Genomic DNA, 15351 nt, shown 5'->3' on the forward strand with positions numbered 1-15351 from the left:
CCTGTGATGCGTTTGCATGAATGTGCACTGACCCCTTCTATTGTCAATAACTATGATTTTTGGATTTTCTTTAATAAGGAACACTCTTAGATTATGCATTGCATCCTGACTCATCATCACATACAGTATCTTATATAATCCACGCTTTGGGATAAAATGTATTTATTGTCCCTAAACATAGCACCGGTCATGTCTTCAACCTTATCAGACACCCTGCCAGTGGGAAGAAATCCGTAGGGGTAGGGGTGGAGGGTGCTATACTGCCAAAATTTGTACTGCAATGGTATATATTATATGGACACGAGTGTCTTACTGGGAAATACACCACTTGTATTTTTCATACGAGCTACATCCGGGACATGGAGAAGCAAAACCTTGACATAAATCTCTATATGTCACTCGTGAGGAAATCGATGAATTGTTTTGATAAATCTCATTCATCTCTCATCTCATTATCTCTAGCCGCTTTATCCTGTTCTACAGGGTCGCAGGCAAGCTGGAGCCTATCCCAGCTGACTACGGGCGAAAGGCGGGGTACACCCTGGACAAGTCGCCAGGTCATCACAGGGCTGACACATAGACACAGACAACCATTCACACCTACGGTCAATTTAGAGTCACCAGTTAACCTAACCTGCATGTCTTTGGACTGTGGGGGAAACCGGAGCACCCGGAGAAAACCCACGCGGACACGGGGAGAACATGCAAACTCCACACAGAAAGGCCCTTGCCGGCCCCGGGGCTCGAACCCAGGACCTTCTTGCTGTGAGGCGACAGCGCTAACCACTACACCACCGTGCCGCCCCGCTGCCATCATGTGCCTCAAAGAAAGTGCGTGATGGCCTTCCCTGGTTGGTGGCTGAGATACAGGAGACCTATCTGGTGGGTGAGAATTGGCCACATCTAAATTAAGGAGAAAACTTGGGGGTGGTACCATTAACTCCTTAAACTCCCAGGACACACTATCTGGTCAAGTTACTAAACCAGAGATTCCTCACTTTTGTAATTATATATCTTTTCTATTAATTCTTTTAAAAGTTACTGAAGCATTGAGTTATTAAATTTTATTCTATGCACATTCACTGGATATGAGCACTCGCGTGCTCTGATTGGCTACTCTACTAATAGGCTATCAATTCATATACTGTGAGTAGAGAAAAACAAAATGGCGGAGCGTGTTGCTGAACCAACCGAGGACAAAATAAAAACTCTACTCGAAAACAAAACCCCAACAAATACAAAAAAAAAAGCAAAAACATATGGAATAAAAGTATTTAATGGTAAGAACTTTTTTTATTTTTCAAGAATTATTATTATTATAGCATTTTTCACAAATTGCTACTGTCATTTAGCCGGTTTGTTTACATTCTAAGCGGAAATGATTCTGTCGGACGCTTTGTATAAAGTTTTTATTTATCGAACTTGCAAAAAATAACAATAAAAATGCTCTGTTTCTCAAAATCCAGTGACTGTGGACACAATAAAACACTTATTCCACTCAATCCCATGGTACATGGCTTATAGCCGACTCGGTGCTACATGCCTCATCGGCTGTCAGCTCATGTACGACTTGATTTCGTGGCATAACTGTTAAATATGTTGGGAGTTATGGAGGTCTGAAAGGGTTAATCCAAAGTGGAACAATTCTGGACTTTGTCTCATCTTCGTGTGCAGATACATCTACATAGTAAAGTGCTTGGAAACATGCAAAACACAGACAGCACCCAGCAACCCCCCTCCGACTGCACCATGTTCACATCAGCGACTACTACTCCATCATTTTCTCTCTCCAATTACCTTCTGTTTGCTCACTCTCCTGCATTTTTTGTCATTTTGGTGGATGATTTCTTTTCTCCCCTCACACAAGGTTGTTTTTCGTTGCGCACAGAGGCATGAAGTCACTCTTTATATCACGAAAAAGGAGTGTGTGCCATGAAGCGGAGCGCGAGAGGAGAGAACTTGTGGAAGATGCATTTGCATTTGTTTACACTCCGATGTGGCTGAGGAGATGGAATTGGGTACGAGACGGCTCGCTTCTCGCACACCTAATGCCCAATAAGGAGGTTTTTAAATCTTACAACTCGAATCCAGTCGAATGTAATATTCTAATTAGGATGTGCAGGTGGGATTTGATTCATCGGAGTCCTCACGTGTGTAAGAGGGGAAATTGCATTGCCTGTTTTGCAGGATTCAACAACAGGAGCGTGAGCATGCAAGAGGTAGAGAAATAGAGATGAAATAGACAGAGACAAGAGAGAGACCGAAGGGAACAGCGGGTGAGATCTGTGCTCGCCCGTAGCGCCATTGCGATGATGAAATGCTTCCCTGTAGTGAGCTGTCACGGTTCATGCCGCACAAGCACAACAGGAAGCAACGGCTACGATGGGCTGCTACAGGAAGTTAGCAGCGGCGCTAACTGGAGCGTAGCGCCCGTATCTAACACACACACACACACACACACACCATGCACATCCAAACATGTCTAAATACACGCTTTAGGCTTTCAGATGCAGCCTATGGTGCAGCTGGGACTGTTTGCAAAGAATCTTTTTCAACATGGCATCCTTTAGGATAGCAGGGAACACACCATCTCATCTCGCACACCTATTCATTCCAAACACACTTTGAGTCGATAAGACTGAACATCTAGGGGGGCATATGAGAGCCTTTCAAAAAAGGGTTCTGAGCAAAATAAAGCAGAAATCCAAATCTCTTTTCCTTTATTATTTAGAACGCATGAATGCTTCCAGATAGATCGATGTAACCACCATGTAAGCACAGAGCTCACAGAGCTAAATGGATACTCTAAGGGCATCATTACTTTAGCTATTAGATATTATGTTTACTGCCTCAAAGCTAATTACATGTATTTGTACGTACAATCTCAGAACCCAGAAATCTCATGATGCAATCTGATTATAGTTCAGAGTGAAAGTTCATTCAACGTTAGTTCAGAAATCACTTTTTTTTTTTTTAATGCAGCCTGAATATCAGGAGTGTGTCTGATTATTCAAGAAGCATAAACATCTGTTGTTTTTTATTTTCTTCTGAAGATGGATTACTGAAGTTCCTTTGAGTTTAAGGAAATTAAAATTCAATGCAAAACCATGACTGATTTCCAATGCATCAACCATCCCCCCCCCAAAAAAAAAAAAAAACATCTGGAAACAGCAAAGGAAGCTGCAAAGGAAGATTTGCATATCGAAACAATACTCTTATCAGATTTTAATCTGGGCAACTGAAAACACTAGATTTAACAAGAAAAGACTCACAAAACAAGCAGATTGAAATAGGTTCCTAGGTACTCATGCCTTGCTTCTACACACGGTACAAGCACCTATATTGGTGTATCTGTACACCAGTCTTTGCTGCAAAAGCATCTATCTAGAAGTGCACGACTGGCTTGAATCATTAAATACACACTCCTCTCCTACACTCCAATCCTCCACAAGTGACATTTTCCAAGTTTAGGAAGGGTAAATACCAAAGTGCCCAAGGTTATGTTGGAGTGGTGTGATAAAACATTATTTCAACAAAACAGCTTATATTAAAAGGTCTTTCACTGCCAGGGATCTGGAAAGTTCTCAACCACAGAGAATTTCCCATTGGCTAACTTGAAATGCACCACCAACCATCTCTGGGTGCAATGAAACTACACTCGTTTTCAACATCCCAGTTTCTAGCATTTTATTGTCCTTTTCTTCACTTATCCTAACTCAGAGCACAGGATCAGCCAAGGTATTGTGCTTGGAGCAAAGACAGTTTAGGGACTTGCTCAAGGCCATAACAGTGTCAGGATAGCAGTGCTGGGAGTTAAACTCTCAGCCCACCAATTGGTAGCCCAAAGGCTTAACTGGTATATTATCACTTCCTTCTAGCCCTATCATTCCCCAGACAGAAGTGGACTCTAGGTCAAATTTGGTACGGGGCATTTATGACAATGGGAAGTGCATTGTGGGCCAGCTGTAAGGAGCCAAATGAAATATTTTAATGGCATTTGAAGTCCAGGCCATAAAAATGTCCAAATGAAACCAACGTGACCCAGTTGTAAGCTTTGTGCTGGAACACAGTCTTATCAAGATTGAGTTGTGGTTGTGTTCTGGCAGTCTAAGTTGGATGAGTTCTTTGCCATAATTCTCTTGATATATGTAGACTAGATGAGGGCCAACACTGGACCATTACTCAACTGCCCTCAGGGTCTGAAACCAGCTCCAGAACTGAACGCTAGTTTGATTGTAAAGCCAAGGTATAAAGTTAGCATACATATGTTGAGAGTAATGAGTTGAAAACTGTATAGAATTCTGGTTGTACCCCAGACACACTAGGCACATTGTAGTGTATCAAGTGATCACCATCACCAGGTAAATACTTCATCCAGGTTTGAAATGACATATGACATATGTACCTTGCGAAAAATCTGTCATCTATCATTTTGTACTAGCTAAGGAAAAAGCTCTCTGCACTGGCTGAGTTACAAATAGCATAGTTGTACATTATCATATGATCCCTTATGTGCCATTATAAACAGTGTATTTCAGAAAAGTGCCATGTCTGGTGGTCACACACCATGCATACTTGCATTCAAATCATGATCCTGCTCAGAAAATAAAATGAAATTGAATGTTTAAAATTGGGCGGCACGGTGGTATAGTGGTTAGCACTGTTGCCTCACAGCAAGAAGATTCTGGGTTCGAGCCCAGTGGCTGAAGGGACCTTTCTGTGTGGAGTTTGCATGTTCTCCCCGTGTCTGCGTGGGTTTCCTCCGGGTGCTCCAGTTTCCCCCACAGTCCAAAGACATGCAGGTTAGGTTAACTGGTGGCTCTAAATTAACCATAGGTGTGAATGTGAATGGTTGTTTGTCTCTATGTGTCAGCCCTGCGATGATTTGGCGACTTGTCCAGGGTGTACCCCGCCTCTCGCCCATAGTCAGCTGGGATAGGCTCCAGCTTGCCTGCAACCCTGTAGAACAGGATAAGTGACTATGGATGTTCAAAGTATATTACTTTTTATTCTATCCACATTCACTGGATATGGGCAATCGTACACTCTGATTGGCTACTCTACTACTAGTATATCAGCTCATATACCATGAGTAGAGAAAAACAAAATGGCGGCACATATTGCTGAACCAACCAAGGACGAAATAAAAACTCTACTCAAAAACAAAACCCCAACAAATACAAAAGAGAGTAACAAAATATGGAATAAAAGTATTTGAGTGTAAGAACGTATCTTTTTTTTCAAGAATTATTATTATAGCATTTTTCACAAATTAATACTGTTATTTCACCGGTTTGTTTACATCCTAAGCGGAAATTATTTTGTTGGACGTTTTGTGTAAAGTTTTTATTTATTGAATTTGCAAAAACTAGAACTAAAAATACTCTGTTTCTCAAAATCCAGTGAATGTGGATAGAGTAAAACAGTTATTCCACTCAGTTTCGTTATACATGGCTTATAGTTTGTATCAGCTTCTGTACGACTCGAATTTGTGAAATAACTGTTGAATGTTACTTGGTGCAACAATTACATTTTTAAGTTTAAAGTATACTTTGAGTTTATGATGTATCCATGTGTACACACAGCTGCTACAGAAGCAGTATTGCTCACATAGTCATCTACATACCTTGCAAGTATCTGGAGAATAGAAGCTACAGGATATCCACTAGGGGAAAGGGTAGGGTTGTAATATCCCTGGCTGATGCTAGAATATCTTCTTCTGATTTTGCATGTCAGTGATGAAAATGGTGACAGTGCAGGTGGCTAGTTTATTGTTTATCTTGCAAAGATGGCTGATATAAATGTAGACCATTAAATTGTTCTTGTCATTAAAATAAGGAGTATATTTCTCTCATTCTAGTATCATGCTAGCTGAATGGAATATATCTGATATACCACGAAAAAGCCAGCCAATAATAATAATATTATTATTATTATTATTATGATAGCGGCGGCACGGTGGTGTAGTGGTTAGCGCTGTCGCCTCACAGCAAGAAGGTCCGGGTTCGAGCCCCATGGCCGGCGAGGGCCTTTCTGTGTGGAGTTTGCATGTTCTCCCCGTGTCCGCATGGGTCTCCCCCACAGTCCAAAGACATGCAGGTTAGGTTAACTGGTGACTCTAAACTGACCGTAGGTGTGAATGGTTGTCTGTGTCTATGTGTCAGCCCTGTGATGACCTGGCGACTTGTCCAGGGTGTACCCCGCCTTTCGCCCGTAGTCAGCTGGGATAGGCTCCAGCTTGCCTGCGACCCTGTAGAACAGGATAAAGCGGCTAGAGATAATGAGATGAGATGAGAAACCTGGCGGCCATGTTTGTTTACAAATTGTCACGGAAGTTTTACATGTCCAACATGTGACATCGTGTTGTCTTGATAACCATGCAATATCATGAAACATCCATCCATCCATTATCTATAGCCAATTATCCTGTTCTACAGGGTCGCAGGCAAGCTGGAGCCTATCCCAGCTGACTATGGCCAAGAGGTGGGGTACACCCTGGACAAGTCGCCAGGTTATCGCAGGGCTGCCACAGAGACAAACAACCATTCACACTCACATTCACACCTACGGTCAATTTAGAGCCACCAGTTAACCTAACCTGCATGTCTGTGGACTGTGGGGGAAACCGGAGCACCCGGAGGAAACCCACGAGGACACGGGGAGAACATGCAAACTCCGCACAGAAAGGCCCTCGCCAGCCACTGGGCTCGAACCCAGGACCTTCTTGCTGTGAGGCGACAGTGCTACCACTACACCACCATATCGTAAAACATATTCAATGCTAATTCTCCATTGGGTAGAGTGACGTAATACACACAGGATAAGCGCTATACTAACAATATTGCATGCTATCAAACCAAATGAATGAAACCCGCTAGAAGGGAATAGAATACATGTTTTTATTCCGTCAAAAAAGTGTCTTGTATGTATAATAATTTACTATAATACATGCACTGTGCACAAGTGATGCTCCAAATCACTGCTGGATATGTGTGGCAGTCATCTAGTGTACTGTATGCGTAATTAAAAGCAAATCTTTACTAGGAGCATAATAGAAACTTGTTTGCCTTATTGTTGGGATTTTATGAGTTCAAATCTTGTTGAGAGGGATGGGGTTACTACCTGAAAAAAACTGTAGTTTGGAAACTAAACTGTAGTGACATTTCACTTTCAGACTAGGCTATGATGAGCTTAAGTTGAACTGGTGCAAGTACTAAACCTCGTGATTAACTTGTGAGTAGAATCAGGTGTATTGGAAAAAGAAAATCCCCAAAATCTGGAGTTGTACACACATCTAAGTGTATTCCACAGTGGAAAGGCCATAAGGACCTGAGTGTGTAATGTCTCAGCTACCGTTTGTAACACACGTTTCATGATAATCGGGAAGATAATAAGGCTGTCATAATGACAAATTAGCCACCTGCCGGAAGACACAAATTTATGCACAAAACACATAAATCTTTATGAGCTCTGCGATTACTCTAATGTGTGTTGCCTTCTACTCATGGCTATTTGTTGTAACTAATGATAGAAAGCAGACTTCATTTGGGGGAAAAAACAGTGGCAAATTTCTATACAGCTTCCCTCTCCAGATTCCTTCTGCATTTATGTAATTCTTGTGTACAAGTCCCACATATTGTTTCTGTATACAGAAGGCTATATGATGAGGATGAATTGCAGGTCCTGCGTGGGCTGTTTTATAGCTTGGGGTGTCCTTGGAGCACTGACCCATAATGCTCAGCGTGGGCAATGGGAGACCAAGGTCCTGTTCCTGATTTACACAACTGCAACAGCTGGGGCAGGATGATAACCAATTAGAAATTCCCTGCAGCTAGCCATCTTAAAGCACACACACATACATACATACATACAACACACACACACATACATGCCATGCAAGATACATTACACATTATGCTTCCTTTCAGTTGAGACACAGTAAATATCATACAGTGTGTGTGTGTGTTGAAAGCCCAATAGAATTGTCTCAAACATTGTTTGAGATACTAATGGTTTGTGACATTTAGCAGGGGAAGACTGAAGAAATATTTATGCTTAACAACAATTTAGAGTTAAACGCTACAAAAGATTCAATTCTTCCCCTAATTAGAACTGACTAAATAAAGATTGTGGCTTCTCGCTGCCAAGGTAAACAACTAGTCAACAGTTCCAGTGCTAGAAATCAGGGAAGGGATGAGAAGGTTGGATACTTCTTTTGTCCCAAGTCAAAAATGCCCCAGGGGTGTATTTTGTATGTAGTTCAGGGAACTGTTGGCAGCAAGCAGTAAAAATACTTGCCGCTAGCATGAAAAATTACACTGTTTAACCTAGCATCGTATTGCTAGCAGCACAACAACGCTGCAGTGCTGCCTTTTGGTTTAAACCGAGCCTCACATTCCTTTAGATAGATAGAGATAGATAGGGTTTTGATCATGGTCATTCATTGTTCATGGTCATTTGATCATGGTCATTCATTCACGGGATGAAAACACCTGCATAAGGAGGAAAATCATTTCAGTTTTTGTGGGTGGGAAAATGCTTGAAGCTCATCTCATTATCTCTAGCCGCTTTATCCTGTTCTACAGGGTCGCAGGCAAGCTGGAGCCTATCCCAGCTGACTACGGGCGAAAGGCAGGGTACACCCTGGACAAGTCGCCAGGTCATCACAGGGCTGACACATAGACACAGGCAACCATTCACACCTACGGTCAATTTAGAGTCACCAGTTAACCTAACCTGCATGTCTTTGGACTGTGGGGGAAACCGGAGCACCTGGAGGAAACCCACACAGACAACATGCAAACTCCGCACAAAAAGGCCCTCGCCAGCCACAGGGCTCGAACCCGGACCTTCGTGCTGTGAGGCGACAGCGCTAACCACTACACCACCATGCCACCCATGCTTGAAGCTAGTTGATAATTTTGATTCACACAAGGTTACCTGACCACCTATTTCCAACACAAACCAAAACTGTCAAGAATAAACTGGCAGAAAAAAAAAAAATTCTGAAATCTGGCATGGGATCATTACCAGTATCATTCTTTCTTTTGAATTTGGTGGGCTAAATTCACCACATAAGTTATAGTAAGAAACTAATAATGAAAATAAGCTGAGAAAATCTCTAAGCCATTCTGTCTATAAGTGTGCATCAGGACATTCTACCAGGATCCAGAGGGACCCAACAAATAAATCAGATGAGTAGGTGATTTGAACTTTCATTTAGGCAGGAGTGGGTTGTTGGACATGAAGAAAGAATGGTGTTAGGTGTTCACATTAAATCATTCAGCTTCAGTAAATGCTTTGTCCTGATAAACAGTTGATATTATATATTTCTTTATATTTTAAAAGAAAGTTTGTACCACAGGTGGGTACAAGCAAAAATAATAGCTGCAGGAGTGGGCAGGGTTGGTCAAGAGTATCTGCAGGAGTGGACAGAGTTGGTCAAGAATGTCTACAGAAGCGTGGGGGGGTGGTAAAGGGTGTCTGTCCCAATGGTGGTCAATGGACAAGCATGGGCATATGCTCATGCCTATCCATGGCTGGGAGCCCAAGGAAGCAAAATTGGCCTAAACTCTCAGGGAGGGAAGGATGGCATACTCTCTTACACTGCCAACTACAGTGACACTAGCCAATCATGGGTCATAGCTCATGCATACGGTAGAAGGTGGATAGCGCTTTCTTTATGCTGCCCCTAATGTTGCACAAGCAGCAGTTCGAAAATATGTAGTAAGCTAATTTCATGTGCCTTGGAGGAAGCACGTGTGATGGGGTGACCTGTCTGGGGGGTGGGAATTGGCCATATCTAAATCAGGGAGAAAATTGGGGAAAAGAAAAAAAAAGTGCCTGCAGGAGTGGGCAGGATTGGTCAAGCTCCCAAGTGACACCACAGAAAAGTGTTTATCCTATCAACCAGAGATCACTAGTTTGAATCCTGATGATGCCGCAGCCATCCATGGCCAGGAGCCCAAGGGAGCAAAATTGGCCTGTACTCTCAGGGAGAGAAGGATGCCATGATTCCTCACACTGTCAATTACAGTGACACCAGCCAATGATGGGCGTATCCTCATGCATACAGTGGATGGATTGCACTTTCCTTATGCCACCCCAATGTTGTACAAGCAGCAGTTCGAAAAGATGTGATTCCTTGGAGGAAGCTTATGTGATAGGGGTGACCAGTCTGGGGGGGGATTGGCCATATCAAAATCAGGGAGAAAATTGGGGAAAATAAACAAAGTGTCTGCAAGAGTGGTCAAGGGTGTCTGCAGAAGTAGGAAGGCTTGGTCAAAGGGGTCTCCAGAAGCAGGAGGGATTGGTCAAGGGTGTCTGTGGAACAGAATGGATTGGTCAAGGGTGTGTGCAGAAGCAGGAAAGAATTTTTCAAGTGTGTCTGTACAAAGAAGTGGGATTCTTCAAGAGTGTCTGCAAGAGCAGGTGGGATTGGAAAAGAATATTTGCAGGAGTGGGTGAGATTGTTCAATGATTTCTATGAGGGTAGGCAGAATTGGTCAAGGGTGTCTCCAGGAGCAGTAGGGATTGCTCAGATGTGTTTGTGGGAATGAATAGAATTGGTCAAAAGTGTCTGTGGTTAGTCAGAATTAATTACTGACTTTTCCAGTTTGCTTTCTTGCTAATATAAAAAGCTATCATCCATTCAATGCAACTTTCTTTATTACTGCTTAGATCATGTAGATCACTATATTGTTCTGGTCTAACATAAGCACACCCATGCTGATGATGAATGATGAAGCACAGCTTCGAAAGGTCAACCATTCACTCGTGGCCTTGTGCGGCCTACAGCCTCTGCTTGTTCCATGCAGCGCCACTAAGTAGAATTAATGGTCATATTGATCACTCTGCCCACAACTCAAATTGAACGGAGCAGTGCGAGCTTTTTCGGAGCCGGTGCCTGATCCCAGACCTCACATACCCACTCACAGCCTGCAAAACACAGTTACACAATCATCACATTCACATGCTCTACCCAGCCTTTTTAGACACTATTAAAGCTGTGATTGATTAACGAACAAGATTGTTACGGCAGAATGTCAGTTCATTTTGAAATGGAGTAAAGGCTTGGGCATGTGTCAGGGATCTAAGCATGTGGGGTGAATGAACTCATTCGATATCCAGCAGCAAATGACGGTCTTAAACAAATTCACAGGGGTTGAGCTGTCATGCTTCAAACGGTGTGTTTGGCCATTACTGACCAGTACGAAAGGTTATTTAAACTCTGTGAAGTGGCCACCCGGTGCATGCCGTCAATCCTTTGAATCAAGGTGTAATTCAATTCTAGATTTGTTTGCTGTATGATTAATGTGACGCAGTGCCTTGAGGGGAAAGCACCTCTTTGTTGCAAGTGACAGTGTTGCATTTCTATAAACCAGGCCACACACAACACTGAGCTAATGAGCACAGAGAGGGAGAAGGAGATAAAAGAAATATAAGATAAAAATAAAATGGAAAAAGCAGCAGTGGGATGTAAACCCCAAGTCAAGCAAGAAAAGTAAAGAGGAGAGAGAAAAGCAATGACACAGTTCTTAAGGTGAATGACTTTTATCCATTTTAACTCCATTTCTCATATTCATGTTTACGCATCAGTGCTGTAGTCAAGTCACTAAACCTCGAGTCCGAGTCCAGTCTCGAGTCCCCAGTGTTCAAGTCCAAGTCATTAAAGGAACAGTCCACCGTACTTCCATAATGAAATATGCTCTTATCTGAATTGAGACGAGCTGCTCCGTACCTCTCAGAGCTTTGCGCGACCTCCCAGTCAGTCAGACGCAGTCAGACGCGCTGTCACTCCTGTTAGCAATGTAGCTAGGCTCAGCATGGCCAATGGTATTTTTTGGGGCTGTAGTTAGATGCGACCAAACTCTTCCGCGTTTTTCCTGTTTACATAGGTTTATATGACCAGTGACATGAAACAAGTTCAGTTACACAAATTGAAACGTAGCGATTTTCTATGCTATGGAAAGTCCGCACTATAATGACAGGCGTACTAACACCTTCTGCGTGCTTCGGCAGCGCATTGATATCTGAGCTCCGTATCAATGCGCTGCAGAAGCGTGCAGAAGGTTTTAGTACGCCTGTCATTATAGTCCAGACTTTCCATAGCATAGAAAATCGCTATGTTTCAATTTGTGTAACTGAACTTGTTTCATGTCACTGGTCATATAAACCTATGTAAACAGGAAAAACGCGGAAGAGTTTGGTCGCATCTAACTACAGCCCCAAAAAATACCATTGGCCATGCTGAGCCTAGCTACATTGCTAACAGGAGTGACAGCGCGTCTGACTGACTGGGAGGTCGCGCAAAGCTCGGAGAGGTACGGAGCAGCTCGTCTCAATTCAGATAAGAGCATATTTCATTATGGAAGTACGGTGGACTGTTCCTTTAAAGGAAATTTCGAGTCGAGTCCGAGAACAAGACTCCAACCACACCATCGCTTAGCAAGCCCTACCCACTATCAACAGGGCAAATAACATGAGAGAGGGTTAACACTAGCTAGTTCATCGGTCAGCAAGCCCCGCTATCAACAGAGCGATGAACATAGCATGTCACTTCCTTATCTGGGTGGAGTCTTACCAAATGACAGTTGAAGTTTGAGGTTGTCCCCATCGTCTCCTTGATAGTTCTTCTACATATGGAACACATAGCAGTGCATTTTTTCCCACTGCATGATAAGTCTGTATAAGCGAAGTGGACAATCCTAGGGGCTTCTCTCCAGGCATTTTAGCGCCATTAACTTTAGTTTATTCCTGAACATGACGTATGAACAGGTGAATGTGCATTCTCTTGCATGAAATTTGGATAAAAATTAACCTCATCTCATCATCTCTAGCCGCTTTATCCTGTTCTACAGGGTCGCAGGCAAGCTGGAGCCTATTCCAGCTGACTAGGGGCTAAAGGCAGAGTACACCCTGGACAAGTCGCCAGGTCATCACAGGGCTGACACATAGATACAGACAACCGTTCACACTCACATTCACACCTACGGTCAATTTAGAGTCACCAGTTAACCTAACCTGCATGTCTTTGGACTGTGGGGGAAACCGGAGCACTCGGAGGAAACCCACGTGGACACGGGGAGAACATGCAAACTCCGCACAGAAAGGCCCTCGCCGGCCACGGGGCTCGAACCCGGGCCTTCTTGCTGTGAGGCGACAGCGCTAACCACTACACCACCGTGCCACATAAAAATTAATGTAGATATAAATATCTTATGCCAAATTATTATGGCATGTTACAAAAAATAAAGAAAAAAACCTGAGTCCTCGTCTCCGATTTATGAGTTGGAATGCAGTTAATGCACAAGTCCGAGTCATCAGTGCTCAAGTCCAAGTCGAGTCACGAGTCCTTAAAATTAGGGAATGAGTCTGACTCGAGTCAGAGTCCTGGACTCGAGTACTACAAGCCTGTTATGCATGCATGTGTCTTGGCATTGAGAAATATTTTTTATAGTAGATCAGAGAATAGCTGCAGGAACCACATTCCTCTACACCAAGTTTTAAAGATTTTTCTCACTCTGAATATTTATTCCAGCACCATTCTTTTTCCTCCTACTGAAAAAATATGCAGGTATGTGAATAAATCCAGGATACTGTAATGGTATAAAATGAATGTTTATTCAATAGGAGAATGTAAATGTCACAGCAGGAAATTGTTTTTGGTTGTAAAAGTCAGCCTTGAATAAGAGACATGACTTTTAAAGCTCCAATAAGGGAAGGCTAACACAAGAGATGAACTCTTGAGTTTGCTAACAGAGAGTGGACTATGCACACATTTACATTTGCTTCTAATCTATTTCGCAATTTATTATTATTTTTTATCTGCAAGTTCAATGTAGAATCCAATCCTAGTATCAAAAGACACTTACTTGCAACGGAGTAATACATGCGACTTTGTATATCAAGCGTCATTTTATTCATTAACAATTGTTTCACAGATTACGCCTTTCTGAATCTGCTTTCAGATGGTCTTTTAATCATATAGGACGATTTTCATTTGAGCAAATTTATATACAATAGATTAACCGTGTTTTGCAAAGGGAGGCACCCTTTTATATTTACATTTATTGACTTGGCAGACACTTTTAATCCAAAACAGTTTGAGCTTGATAGCTTTCTCACTGTCCTGGGATTTGAACACGCAGCCTTCCAAGCACTTGCTCAGAACCTTAATCACTGACCAAACACTGTTCCAGAAGCTCTAATTACAGATGTTTTAGTGTCCATTTGTGCTTCAGGCTGGCCAATTTTGTGAGTGATCTACTAAGGGCACCTCGCCTAATTACCATATATCTGGCACAATATAAACCTATATGTCTTCCAGCCAGCAAATAGATGGGTGAATCTGGGGAATTTTCCCATAATGTCTGCTATTAAGGTTTTCCTATACGTCTGCAAACTGTGCAATGCTGAAAAATCCATGTTTAATTTTATTACACATTTAAAAAAATTCTTACAATAACTCGATAAATTTATTAATTGGTGCAAGTTACAGTAATTTCCATGTTGATGTGCAAAGAATCAGTGTTCAGTGGTGTAAAACATTAGTCAATAAGTACCATATATTTAACAGTTATTCCATGAAATCGAGTCGTACATGACCTGATAGCCGACGAGGCACGTAGCACCGAGTTGGCTATAAGCCATGTACGACGAGATTGAGTGGAATAACTGTTTTATTCTATCTACATTCACTGGATTTTGAGAAACAGAGCATTTTTATTTTTATTTTTTGCAAATTCGATAAATAAAAAGGCGGCACGGTGGTGTAGTGGTTAGCACGGGCGCAGATAGAGGGGGGGATTCGTCCCACCCAGATTTAAATTCACCTCGTTCGGTCCCCCCCACTTATAGGGAGGAAAAAACGTCTATGCTGTCTTATTTCTTTGCATAAGGCAAACCTCACGGAAAAATCAAAAGACTAATTACCATTCGGTTTATTGAGGTGCACAGCAGTACAGACATAGCTGCACCTGCGCAGACTGCACAGGTTGCGAGCTCGAGCTTGGTTGCTATGGTTACAAGTTTGACAGGCATATCGGGGACAGCGCCTCCTAGTTCAGGACCCCAACACGGCATGATGAAGGGTGCCAAAAGGCAGAAAACGACTGCATCGTTTTTTCCAAAAAAAAAACAACGGCTGTAAGTAAACTGTGCCTTACTATATCATATCACCTTGCAATTTTTTGATAGTCTGTTCAAAGTAATGTCGTAGTGAAAATAAAATCGTACGGAGTAGAGATGCCTTTCTGGTAGCCTCCTTCTTTCGGTGGTAGCCTGTAGATACAGTGCTCAGAAGGCAGTTTTAATGTTTAATCTGGCGTTCCCTGCCATAATTTCAGCGAG

The 15351-nt window shown here is 42.5% G+C and overlaps 1 protein-coding gene across 4 annotated transcripts in view; it reads right to left on the reverse strand.

Moving 5' to 3' along the window:
- Positions 1–15351, reverse strand: part of LOC132871743 (CUGBP Elav-like family member 5) — a 472273-nt gene that overhangs the window by 233957 nt on the left and 222965 nt on the right. The gene's annotated exons all lie outside the window — the stretch shown is intronic.

The sequence above is a fragment of the Neoarius graeffei genome, chromosome 23 (genome assembly GCF_027579695.1).
Source record: "Neoarius graeffei isolate fNeoGra1 chromosome 23, fNeoGra1.pri, whole genome shotgun sequence".
Lineage (NCBI taxonomy): Eukaryota > Metazoa > Chordata > Actinopteri > Siluriformes > Ariidae > Neoarius > Neoarius graeffei.